The 12,171-nt window shown below is 39.9% G+C and overlaps 1 long non-coding RNA gene across 1 annotated transcript in view; it reads right to left on the bottom strand.

Moving 5' to 3' along the window:
• Gm16976 (predicted gene, 16976) overlaps window positions 1-12,171 on the bottom strand; it is a 116,378-nt gene that overhangs the window by 53,435 nt on the left and 50,772 nt on the right. The window contains exon 2 of the long non-coding RNA NR_167765.1: window positions 11,294-11,391. This is a non-coding gene — a long non-coding RNA (predicted gene, 16976). The remainder of the gene's footprint in view (window positions 1-11,293; window positions 11,392-12,171) is intronic.

Below are 12,171 nucleotides of genomic sequence, written 5' to 3'. Positions count from 1 at the left end.
GGCTCCATCCCTGTGTACTCCACAAGAATTTAATAATTCTTCATTAGGTGTTTAGTGTTTGTTTTTGATAGTCACTTCATTGAATTGTTACTGCTTATGCCCTTTCAATGTTGGTATGTACAGGTAGAAGAGTTTCTGAGGATATGTACTAAAAATATGACTATGGAGCTAATGATTGATTTGAAGAGTCTCTGTTGTCCTATGACTCTCCATCACTAGGTGACTTGTGGTAAAGCAACTGACTAGCTGAGTCTATTCTTTCCTTTTAAAATAACATTTATTTATTTATTTATCTGATGATTTCTTTATTTGTGCATGTTCATGTTATATTCTGCATGTGAACACAGAGGCTAACTTGAAGGAGCTGGTTGATAGGTTCCTTTCTCTGCTGTTCTCCCCTTTATTTCCTGAGGCATAGTCTCTGGTAGACCTAGGAGCTTGCCCTTTTATTGTCTAGTTAGACATCTTACCCTGAGGATCCTGTCTCTGCTTCCTGAACGTTCCATGGGATTAGAGGCAAGCTCTCAGATCCATTCAAAGTCTGGTCCTCACACTTTATGGCAAGTACCTTATGCAATGAACCATCTTCCCAGCTCTGATGCACTAGCTCTATTCTGTTCCCCAGGCCTTGAAAGTATTAATTGCTAGATATTATTTAAATCTTTAAATGGCAGTCCTTTTATACAGGCTCTATAAATTAGAATACCAGTTTTCTTTTTGGTATACTATTTCTCATCTTGGGAGGGGTTTATTCATTTCATTTTTCTCTCCACTCAAAAAAGCCATAGGTCATCAGTGCCAGAAGTAGAACATGAAACTAAAAAGCCATCTGCTCCAGCAACAGTCCCCTAAGTCCAGGAACAAGAGAAAAAAAAAATCCCCCACCTGAGGAAGAGCCCGAAGATAGCCACATAAATGGAAGATGTCTTATCTCAGGATTGGCCATCTGTGCTGGGCAGTCTATCCTCTGGTAAATCATTCATGAGGCAGGAATGCAGTACATCTGGGGCATCCTCGAACCCACCAATGAGGTTTTAGATTATCTAACCCTAACATAGTAGCCAATCAAAATTGTACTAGTTCAGGGCTTTGGCCTCTGCCAATCCCATTAGAGATGACTTAGTTCTTCTGAAATATTCCCCTAGTTCCCTATAAAAGAGGCCTAAGCATCTTTGTCTGGGTTGCCATTTTGATGTGGTGGTGACCCCCTTCATGCTGGCTGTTTCTACAGAATAAATGCTCTTTGTTCTTACATACTATTTGAGTCTGGGGTCTTCCTTCAGTGAGTTCTCAACCCTAGAACTTCACTGGGAAGATGAAAGAATGTGGGAACCCCCGACTTACTGTGTTTTGTAAGGAATATTTTACTTTTAAATCACTACAAGTTAAAAATAGATAATTCCTAGTTTTCCTTGCATTCATTACTTGCTGTATATTCTATGCTTACAGCCAGTGAGATACAGATCAATGTTTTTGACTTCTTTCTTCTTCAAATGTCTATTATGCAAAATCTATACTAACTGTAAATCATTTATATTTAATGTATATATAAATATATACATATATTTATTTATCCCATATAACATAATCATATATATTGTCTTACTAATTTTTATTAGACTCACCTATGTTGAATTTTTCTTATTTTGAATATCTGATATACTTGACATTACCACATTTTCTTCTTTGTTAGATAGATATCATTATTATTATTTAATAGGTACTCTGGGGAGTATTGTACGCCTTCTTGACTGGCACAGACTTATAATACTAAAACTTTAAGTTATTTGAACATGGATCCCTCCTTGCTTAATGCTTCTCTATACCACCCCCAACCCAATTTCCTTTTGTCAACCTCAGACTATGAACAGCTCTTGCTAGGTTTGAAGAAGCATGCTTCTCATGGTTTCATTTCTTCCTTTCACACGCAAGGTTACCCTTCTGCCTCTGGTGACTCATAGTTCCTGCATTTCTACATCTGCAATCTGATAATGACCCTACACTGAGCTCTTACAAATTATCAGTGACTTTCTAATGATAAATTCCATGAAGTTATCTCCGTCCTCCTTTCTTCTGATCACTCTGCAAGCCCTGTACCATTTGTGCTGTGGGCAATTCTGCTAGTTTTCTACCAAATAGTACTGCCCAGTACAGCTGATGTATATGTAATCCAAGACTCATCTTTATCAGCTTCCCTTGCAGAGGAAATGCAAGATGACATGGTCACACTCATTAGGTTAATCCCAAACACCCTAACATCCTGTAAGGTATATTTTAAATTCTCATCAGCATGACATAACAATGCTATCTGTGGTTGTTTTGGTTTACATAGGATCCAAATGTGTATTCCCATATAGGCAGTAAGCATCCCACATTGTCATTCTGAAGCCTATGTTCTTTCCAGATTCACTTATTTCTAGGACCTCAGATGGCCTCTGTTCAGCCAGGGCAGAGAAAAGCATCAGAGACTAGACAGGGATACAATAACACATAACTACCAGGAGACCAGACAGTGTATTTTATGTGAGTGCCAGAAAGGAAATGAGGAAACTGGCCTGGTAAATGATAAGGCTATCTATCCAGCTACTCAGATCTGGGCCAACTATACAAGTAGGTATGGCAGGAACAAATCATACACACAGCCCCCCAACTGTGTGCATTCCAAGACAGAAAAATCCTACCAGATTGCTCTCTTATGCTTCAGATCCGAATTTATTCCTCACTCTCTGTTATAGCAAATATGTGAATCAACATTTCCATTTTCTTCCTATTGCTATCTTAATCCGTGAGTTAATTTACCCAGGGATATAATCTGAAGCAATTTCCCAATCACCGGCACCCATGAGCTTCTACAGCTGTGAAAGTGAAGCCTGAGAACTGGAGACTGAGGTAAAAGAACAGGTTAGCTCAGCTGTGTTTTCAAGTCCACAACAATGGGCAAACTTACAAAATTTTAGTGATGTTAATTGTCGTTTGTAATAATACTTTCCAGAAATAAAAAAAGTTACAGAAGAGGATTTTAACACAAATATCAGTGTCTTCCTTTAGACCAACAACTCTCCTGTCAGTTTAAGTCACTCTGAGACTAAATGTCATACTCTTTCTCTTACTGCCAGCACCCTCTTGTCTTCTCATGTTTATAGGTTTGGCTAGGGTATACTGTTTGTTGTTAAACCATTGAATAATAATGTGGTATGGGAAGAATATCTGTTTGTGTTCAAGATGATTACAGAAAGGAATAATTTCTCCTCCCTTCCTCTCCACCCTAGTGATAACCATTCATTCTGAGAAATGGATGTTTAAAAGTTCTGAGTATTTATTCCCGAGTCTATCATGATGAAACTTAAGTTTGTAATTTTGAATAATTAATAAATTAATATCAGCTGATATCACAGATACAGAAAACAATCAGTTATTTGAATCTTCTTCTAGGGCTCCCTTTAGGCATCTAAAATAATGTTGGGTCCAAGACTTGCTTCATACAATTTGTATTTATTTAACCTGGACTCTGCCCAATAGTTGCACAGATCTTTGCTTCTTAGAATAAGAACCTCAAATTGTTTAAGACTCAGGGATAGAGTCCTTCTTACTATGTATGAAAAGATAGTAGAAGGCAGCATGTAGTCTTCACTCATTCATTATGACCCTATTGTGCCAATTCAGACACAGGAAGACAAAGGAGATATAGACAGAGCCCTTGAGAGACATCACCTAGCATACAATAAATACATCATACAGTAAGTACTGTGGGCTTTTGACAGAGCTTGAGAGACAGTAACTTAGGTTTAGAACAAGATCAAAGAACTTCCAAGAAGAATATGAAGACTGCTGAGTCTTCAAAGGGATGAACTAAAACTCTGAGACCAAGCTGCAGACAGCTAAATCAAAGCCAGTAGTGTAGCCATGATGCAATACTTCCAGGTGTCCAGTGAAAGACTTTTGCTAGAAGGATCAAAATCCTGTTTCTCTGTTAGTCCAGCTTTCCTTCTCTAGGTACTAATCTCAAAATAAACACCTTACATATTTTATTCTAATCCCCATGAAGGAAATCTAACCAATTGCATCTGCCAAGAGCTTCTTTACAGCCAGGACAAAACTGCTGACGAGGCTCAGTAACCTGTGGTGCTCCACAGCCTGCAACCAGGATAACAATGGATAGTTCAGCTGTTTATGTACTCTAGAGCCAACATAACTAGGCAAGTTCAGATTTCAACTTGATCCCTCGGGTTTAAGCTAAATCTGGTTGAAAACTAAAATTAGGTTTTATTGAAGTACATTTCCCAGCACACAGAGAAACCTCTCTTGACTCAAACAAGGGCACACAAGGTTAGAAAGACTGGTCAAGATCTACTAAGGTCTCAAAATCTCTAGGTAATTTTATTTCTCAATTTAAGGACAAAAACTCTCTGCCTCTCTGTCCCTGTCTTTTTGTTTCTCTGTCTTTTTGTTTCTCTTTCTCTCTGTCTCTGTCTCTGTCTCTGTCTGTCTCTGTCTCTGTCTCTGTCTCTGTCTCTGTCTCTCTCTCTCTCTCTCTCTCTCTCTCTCTCTCTCTCTCTGTGTGTGTGTGTGCATACACGCATATATGTAGAGGATTGGAATACAGGAGACAAAGACTTTACTAATATGCTAACAAATTTTGCCATGCATGCCAAAATGATGCTGGAGCAGACCAGAGCATAAGTTATTGACTCACCACAGAAATATAGAGAGTGGGATATTTGTCTGTTGGGACTGTGGCTTCAGCTTCTGAGTTTATCATGGAAATTGCAGGCTCCCTGCTTTCTCTCTCACTTCTCGATGTCCTCTTCAAAGTAGAGACTTAGGGAATCCAAAGATCAGGAAGCCATCCTAAACTCATGATGTTTTTGTTATGTGAGTGCAAACAGCTTAACTTCTCTATCTCTTTTTCCTTATTGAAAATGAATAATTTAGCCTCTTTGGCATGGTTGATAAAAATAAAAGCATTGACTAACATAGCTATAGAGCCTTATTGAGCATAGAATTGACATTCTAGGTGCAGAGCAATTTGCTGGGGGAATTAAAAAACAAAACAAAACTTCTGCATGCTAGGATTAAAGGTATGTGCCATTTCCACCTAGCTTTCCAGATATTTCTAATTTAAAAGAATATTAAACTAAAAAAATCCTATTATTGTGTGCATATGATTCTGGGGAGCACACAGTGTGGGCATGTGGGGGTCAGAGGACAGCCAGGTGGAGTCAGTTCTCTCCTTCTACCTTTATGTGAGTCCATAGATTAAACCCATCTAGTCAGGCTTGCATAGCAAGCACCTTTCCCTGTTGTGTCATCTCTCTGGTGTTTCTATAGCATGCTCAAGAGAAATGTCCTTCATCTCAAGAAAAAATGTGATCTAGAGATGACAAACATTGTGAATGGCAAAGATGAGACTCAGTCCTCATAGGAAACCACTCCCAAGACCTTCCAAAATTTGGCCCGGGAAGAGACCAAGAGAAGAAAAATAGTTACTTCATCTCCAGGAGATTACAGAGGTTGGTGACAAACACAGATTTAGTTCTGAAAAAAACACTGGCTTTTGCAGTTGCTGGTGCCCTGGGTAAGGTTCAAGGGTTCGCAGCAGAGGCTGAGGTTTGAAGTGACCAGTTATTTCCTCACCTTCTTGATCTGTTTTGTTTCTACCCTGGCCAATGAGATGGCAAGGAATCCCATTCACTTGGTTTCCACTTTCACAAGGAAATGACCGCAGAGAGGGTTGGTGTAGAAACTGCTGCTTTAAGGGTCACATTTGAGCAACCACACTAAATCAGCAGCTCCCCAGTTGTAGCCCAAAGGCAACCCCTGTCCTCCTTGCTCTTCTAGATGCAATGTGCAATTAAGAATGGTTTGTACAAATGACTCTTTGTAGACAGTTTCATGATAGACATCAAAGACTTCGAGCCCCAATTAAGCTAAGGTGTATTCAAATTGTTAAGAAGAATTAAGTCTTTTTTATTAGGCATGTTCTTCAAAAGGTGTACCCAGTGTACATCTTTAATTTTATCAATAAAAATTGTGTGTGTGTGTGTGTGTGTGTGTGTGTGTGTGGTGGGAGGGGGGCATGGCTCAGAAACTATCATTAGCTACTCTCTTCTAGAGGACTAGGGTCTAATTCCTAGGATCAGACTCCACAGGAACTACACACATGTGTAGTACATAGACATATCTGTAGACAAAACACTTGTAGACCTAAAGTAAGAAATAAAAACTGTGGGGATATATTTTATCTCTGGTTCTGTTAATATCTACTAAACACCCATTATTTAGCACCTTGGCCCTTAAACCTAAACCTTTCATTCTATGGCCTTTGCAATAAACAGCTCCAAACTAAGTGGAGCATACTTGTACTGTGAGGAAAGCAGACAGTAGCTAAATCCATGAAAGTGTTGAGTAGCATTTGGCTGCTTCAACGAGAATTACTCAATAAACAGTGTAAACAATGGAAAGAACACAGCCCTTGGACACATCTCTAAGGGGATCTGTATTGCCTTGTGGTACTGTGAGAATTACAGGAACTAACATATTTGACAGTGGTTTTGTGAAATAATTTGTAAAGCTCTGGATAACTGTCGCCCAGGCAGCATTCCTCTCAGGAGCCATCATTTCTTAGACAGAGGAACAGCACTGGCTGTTGGCCTGGATCAAGTTTCAGCACTCACTAGCTGTGGTAGTGGATTAATTACTGACTGACCTTAGCTGTTGAGGGATAAACACACTAGTTCTGTAGGATTAGCAAAGGTTTAAAATATCACACACACACACACACACACACACACACACTCACACACACACACTCACACACACTCACACACACACACTCAGAGAGAGAGAGAGCTTTCTTTGCTCTGTGTATGAAGTATGTTTGTGTGTACACCTATATGAGTACAGACATGTGCAGTCCATGGTGCACATGTCAAGGCCAGAGGGCAACTTTGGTTGTTGATGCTCGCCCACCATCTTGATTGACACAGGGTCTCTTTGTTTGCTGACCAATAGCCTCCTATTTGCCATATTTGTTGCTGGGATAAAACACCATGTCCAGAAGGAACTGGGGAGGAAAGGATTTACTTCAGCTTGCAGTTCCACAGCACAATCTATTGGAAGAAGTCAGGGAAGGGAGTCAAGGCAGGAGCCTGGAGACAGGCACTGAAGCAGAGACCATGGAGGGTCACTGCTCACAGGTTGCACCCTGTGGCTCGCTCAACCTGCTTTTCTTTCTTTCTTTCTTTCTTTCTTTCTTTCTTTCTTTCTTTCTTTCTTTCTTCCATCCTTTCTTTCTTTCTTTCTTTCTTTCTTTCTTTCTTTCTTTCTTTCTTTCTTTCTTTCTTCCATCCTTTCTTTCTTTCTTTCTTTCTCTTTCTTTCTTTCTTTCTTTCTTTCTTTCTTTCTTTCTTTCTTTCTTTCTTTCTCTCTCTCTCTCTCTCTCTCTCTCTCTTTCTTTCTCTCTCTCTCTCTTTCTTTCTTTCTTTCTTTCTTTCTTTCTTTCTTTCTTTCTTTCTTTCTTTCCTTCCTTCCTTCCTTCCTTTCTCTCTTTCTTTCCTTCCTTATTTCCTTATTTCTTTCTTTTTAATACACCTCAGGATCACTAGACCAGGGGTGGCACTGCCCACAATGAGCTGGGCCCTTCCCTTCAATCACTAATTAAGAAATGCCCCACAGGTTTGCTTACAGAATTTTGTAAATCGAAGTTCTGCATTCTTAGATGACTTTAATTCAGTGGTTCTCAACCAGTGGGTCATGACCCCTTTGGGGAATCACATATGAGATATCTTGCATATCAGATATTTACACTATGATTCACAAGCGTGTCCAAATTACAGTTATGAAGTAGTAATGGAATAATTTAATGGCTGAGTGTCTCCACAACACGAGGAACTGTATTAAAGGGTTGCAGCATTTGGAAAGTTGAGAACCACTGTTCTAGCTTCTAACAGGCAGACAAAAACCCCAGGCAGGACACCACCCATGCACTTGGATTACAGATGAGCCTCAGCGTTAGCTTTACCTGGGCTCTGGAGAGTCCCCAGCAGAAAATCCAAAATGTGACACAATCTAAAAGGTCTCGCTGCAAGTGGGAAATTCCCACAACTGGAATCCAAACAGTATGCCTATATGAAAACGTACAAAATGACACCCTCAGACCACAGGTGTATGAGACAGACATATCACGTGAAAATGTATAAAATGATAACCTCAGACCATGGGTGTATGAGACAGACATCTCATGAAAATGGCTCTTATACTTGGTGGGTTCTGTTCTACAACAATGTCTCATGGGTATGCACAAACTCCATTCTGAGGAAAAACAAAAACTTTTCAAGTTCACACAATTTGGTGTGTGTGTGTGTGTGTTTGAATGTGTGTATATATACCACAGAACTCAGTGCCTAGCCTAACTAATTAATATCAGTATTGTTACTAATAGTGGCTCCCATTTATTATTACTTCCTGTTGAATATAGCAAATTATCAGGAAGTGTGACCTCAGGACACTGCATGTTATTCTTAGGCAGAAGTTCTTAAACATTTTATGATCTAAGGACTGCTGGGGGCCTACCCCACCTTAAGCAAACAAGCTGAGGTGGGACACAGAATTGGACAAAGGTCAAAAGACTGATAATCTCTGGCCTTGTAACTCTCTCTAACTGTACTAAGGGCTTCTTGAAACTTAATATTCTCTTGCTTATTCTGTGGCTGAAAACCACTGCCTTTTTTTTCTCCTGAACTCTCTTTGTCTTCTTTTTTTCTTTATTTCTCTGTGCTGTATTTTTAGGTTATAAAACTCAGTGCTTTATTCAACTTTATAAATGTATTTTATTACACTTTATAAATGCTTTATTAAATGCTGTGTTTTTCAATTTTTTCTCCTCCCTTGCATCTCCTAGCCTGCCTGCAGGAAAACCAGAAGTCCCACCTAGTCGGCCCAGCTGATGGACCACTATTATCTTTATTGATCTATCAAGTACCAATTGGGGAATAGGACCTTTACTGTTCCCACACAGGTTGTATGGAATAGAGTAGACACACTCTAACATATATACATATATGAAGGAGATCTAAAGGAAACAGACACACACACAAACACACACATAGAGATAAAAACAAAACAAAACAGGTGAGACAGAGACACAAGTGGACATCTCAGGTCATGAAATAAAGATTTCATAACTGGCCACGGGTTACATCTCTTCATGTTGTCTAAAGGGGTCGCATGTGAACCTCCAATTAACCCACTATATTGCAGGCTATTGATTGTTCTCCATAACCTGACAGGAAAGCCTCATTGCTGAAGATGGCAATGACAACCTCAGTAAACATGGAGAAGTCAAGCTAGAGCCTCCCTAGGGTTTTCATCCCTTACAGACTTGTGCTCATGGTACTGGTAGGTATTCTGCTCATCTTGCCCCCAAAGTCAACTCCAACCTGGCCACAAATCCTTCGGTCTACAACGGTGACCTGAATCCAAGAACCGAGAATGAAACCTCGTGGGATTAATGACCCAATATCTGACTTGATTAGAGTCCCACTCCATGAGATGGATCCCATACTCAGTGCTGCTTGGATGGTCAGGAACGGAGACTACATAGGCCAGGGACCAAAGGGAAAACCAATACTGCTGTTCTGCTTAAGGAAAGTAGCAATAAAGTGACTCCTAATAAGATTCTGCTGTACTCATAAGTCAATGCCTTGCTCAGCCATCATTAGAGAAGATTCCTCATATGCGAGCAAATACAGAGACCCTGAGCTGATCACTATGAAGAAAGTAATACACTTTGGAACACACTGTCCTAAACAGAATGTCTCAAATCAAAACCCTCCCCTCAGGTCTCAGGACACCCTGTGGACAAAGAGGCAGAAAGAATACCACAGAATATAGTAGATGCCAGGACTATCTATGGTCCATCTACTGAGATGGGGTATAGAAAAAGAGTGCAGCCAGATGAATCCTGGGAAAAGCTACATGCATATGTAGCATATAGCAGAGCTGCAGAGGTAGAAATGCCCAATATTTTGGTGCCCTCTAGTATCATCTGGAGGGCTGGATTAGTAGAAATAAATTGTTCAAATTTGGTTTTCATGGAATATTTTGTTTTCCCTCCATCTATAGTGATTGAAGATTTGCTGGATATACTAGTCTGGATTGACATTTGTGGTTCCTTAAGTCCAGCAAGACATGTGATCAGACCCTTTTGTCTTTTAAAATCTCTGTTGAGAAGTCAGATGTAACTTTGGTAGGTCTGCCTTCATATGTTACTTGGCTTGCTTCCCTTGTAGTTTTTAATAGTCTTTTTTTATTCTGTACACTTAATGTTTTGGATAATTTCTGGCAGGAGGATTTTAATTTCTAATCAAATCTCTTTGGTGTTCTCTAAGCTTCTCATACATTTAGAGCCATCTCTTTATTTAGGTTGGGAAAATTTCCTTTTATGATTTTGTTGAAGATTATTTTCTGGGTCTTTGAGCTTGGAATATTCTTCGATTTCTATTATTTTTAGGTTTGCTCTTTTCATGGTGTCCTAAATCTTCTGGGTATTTTATGTTAGAAACGTTTTAGATTTGTCTTTTTCTTTAACCAATGTATCAGTTTCTTCTATTGTCTATATATTTTTCCACCTGAGATTCTTACTTCCATCTCTTGTATTCTGTTGGTGAAGCTTATGTCTGTAGATCCTGTTGTCTTTCCTAGGTTTTCCATCTCTAGGATTGCTGAAGTTATTGTTTACTGTATTGCTTCCGTTTCCATTTTCAGGACTTATACAGTTTTCTTCATTTCCTTCACCTGCTTGATTGTATTCTCCTGTATTCATTTACTTTATATTTAAAGGTTTCTATCATCTTCATAAGATTAGATTTAAGATCATTGTCTTGCTTTTAATGTATGTTAGGATATTCTCTGCTTACTGTAGTAAGAGAGGTGGGTTCTGATGGTACCATATTCCCTTGGCTGTTGTCGATTCTGTTCTTGAGCTGGCCTCTAGCCATCTGGTTGTCTCTGGTGTTGGGTCACTGGGTAGCCCCTGGTGGTTGCAGGCCTCTACAGGTAGATCTGGTAGTCTGTAAGGGCAGCAGGCCTCTGGTTGTCTGAGCTGGTTGCTCTGTGTAGCATTAGGGCTTGCAGGGGACAGGAAGAGCTGTGGCCCAGGGAATGGAGTGTGGATCTGCTTTGCAGATAGAGGTGTGGACCAGAAGATGGAGAACAGAAAGAAAGGGGCCGACCTCTGGACTGCTGGGCTTGCTAGGGAAACAGAGCACAGGGTTTTGGGGCATTGGTATCTTACCTGGTTTTCCAAGGTAGCACCAGGCCTCCCAGGTGGCAGCTTGATCTCTGGCCTGGGGAGTGAACTGCAGTGTCATCATCACAGGTAGAAGAGGTCACCTGGAGCACAGCAAGGACAGGACAGGTGACTCAGCTGCTGGGCTTGGCAAGGGCCCACAAGACAGATAATTTACTGTAGTAAATCAGCATGCCATTTTACATCTTATGTCTTTATAGACATGCTGAAATAGCTAATATAAAATTAACACACAGTGGTAGCATCTCCTAACTGAAAGCTAAGTACACTTGCACCTTAGTAAACAGACTTTAACAAACAGTTCATCGGGAAGAAGAGGTATGGTATTGTTATGAGTATACATTAAAGTCGTTTAAAATTTTATTTGCAAATACCAGGTTAGAGAGATTGGAGTCAGTTGGTTACCCAGTCAAAATACATCCATGGGAAGAACAGCCTGATATGGTAAACACATTTGATAGCTTTCTGTGAACAAACCCAGTTTTCTATAGCACTGCTTTCACAAGCTATTGTCAAATATTCTTTCTTGGGCAGTTGTGAAACTATTAATACTAACTTCAAATATTAGAAGAAGCCCTGTGTTCACCTTAGTAAACAGACTTTGACATATATGCAAGCTTCTGGCAAGGGACAGATTAGTGCATTTCAGCTTATACTATGTGATAAATGTCTGGAAATATTTACTCAAGATTGTCCTTACCCAGATAGAGATGGCTGTTTGGCAGTGCAGAGCTCTCAGTTCACAAAAGGCTTTGCCACGCAATGTCCTAAAGTTCACCTGCAAGTACTGTTTGGAACAGTGTGGCCTCCTCTAGGTTGCTGATTCTCATTTTAATCAAGGATGTATCAAAGGCATTGGTGTG

Source organism: Mus musculus, chromosome 14 (assembly GCF_000001635.26).
Source record: "Mus musculus strain C57BL/6J chromosome 14, GRCm38.p6 C57BL/6J".
Taxonomy (NCBI): Eukaryota; Metazoa; Chordata; class Mammalia; order Rodentia; family Muridae; genus Mus; species Mus musculus.
This window is presented reverse-complemented; position numbering and strand designations above follow the sequence as displayed.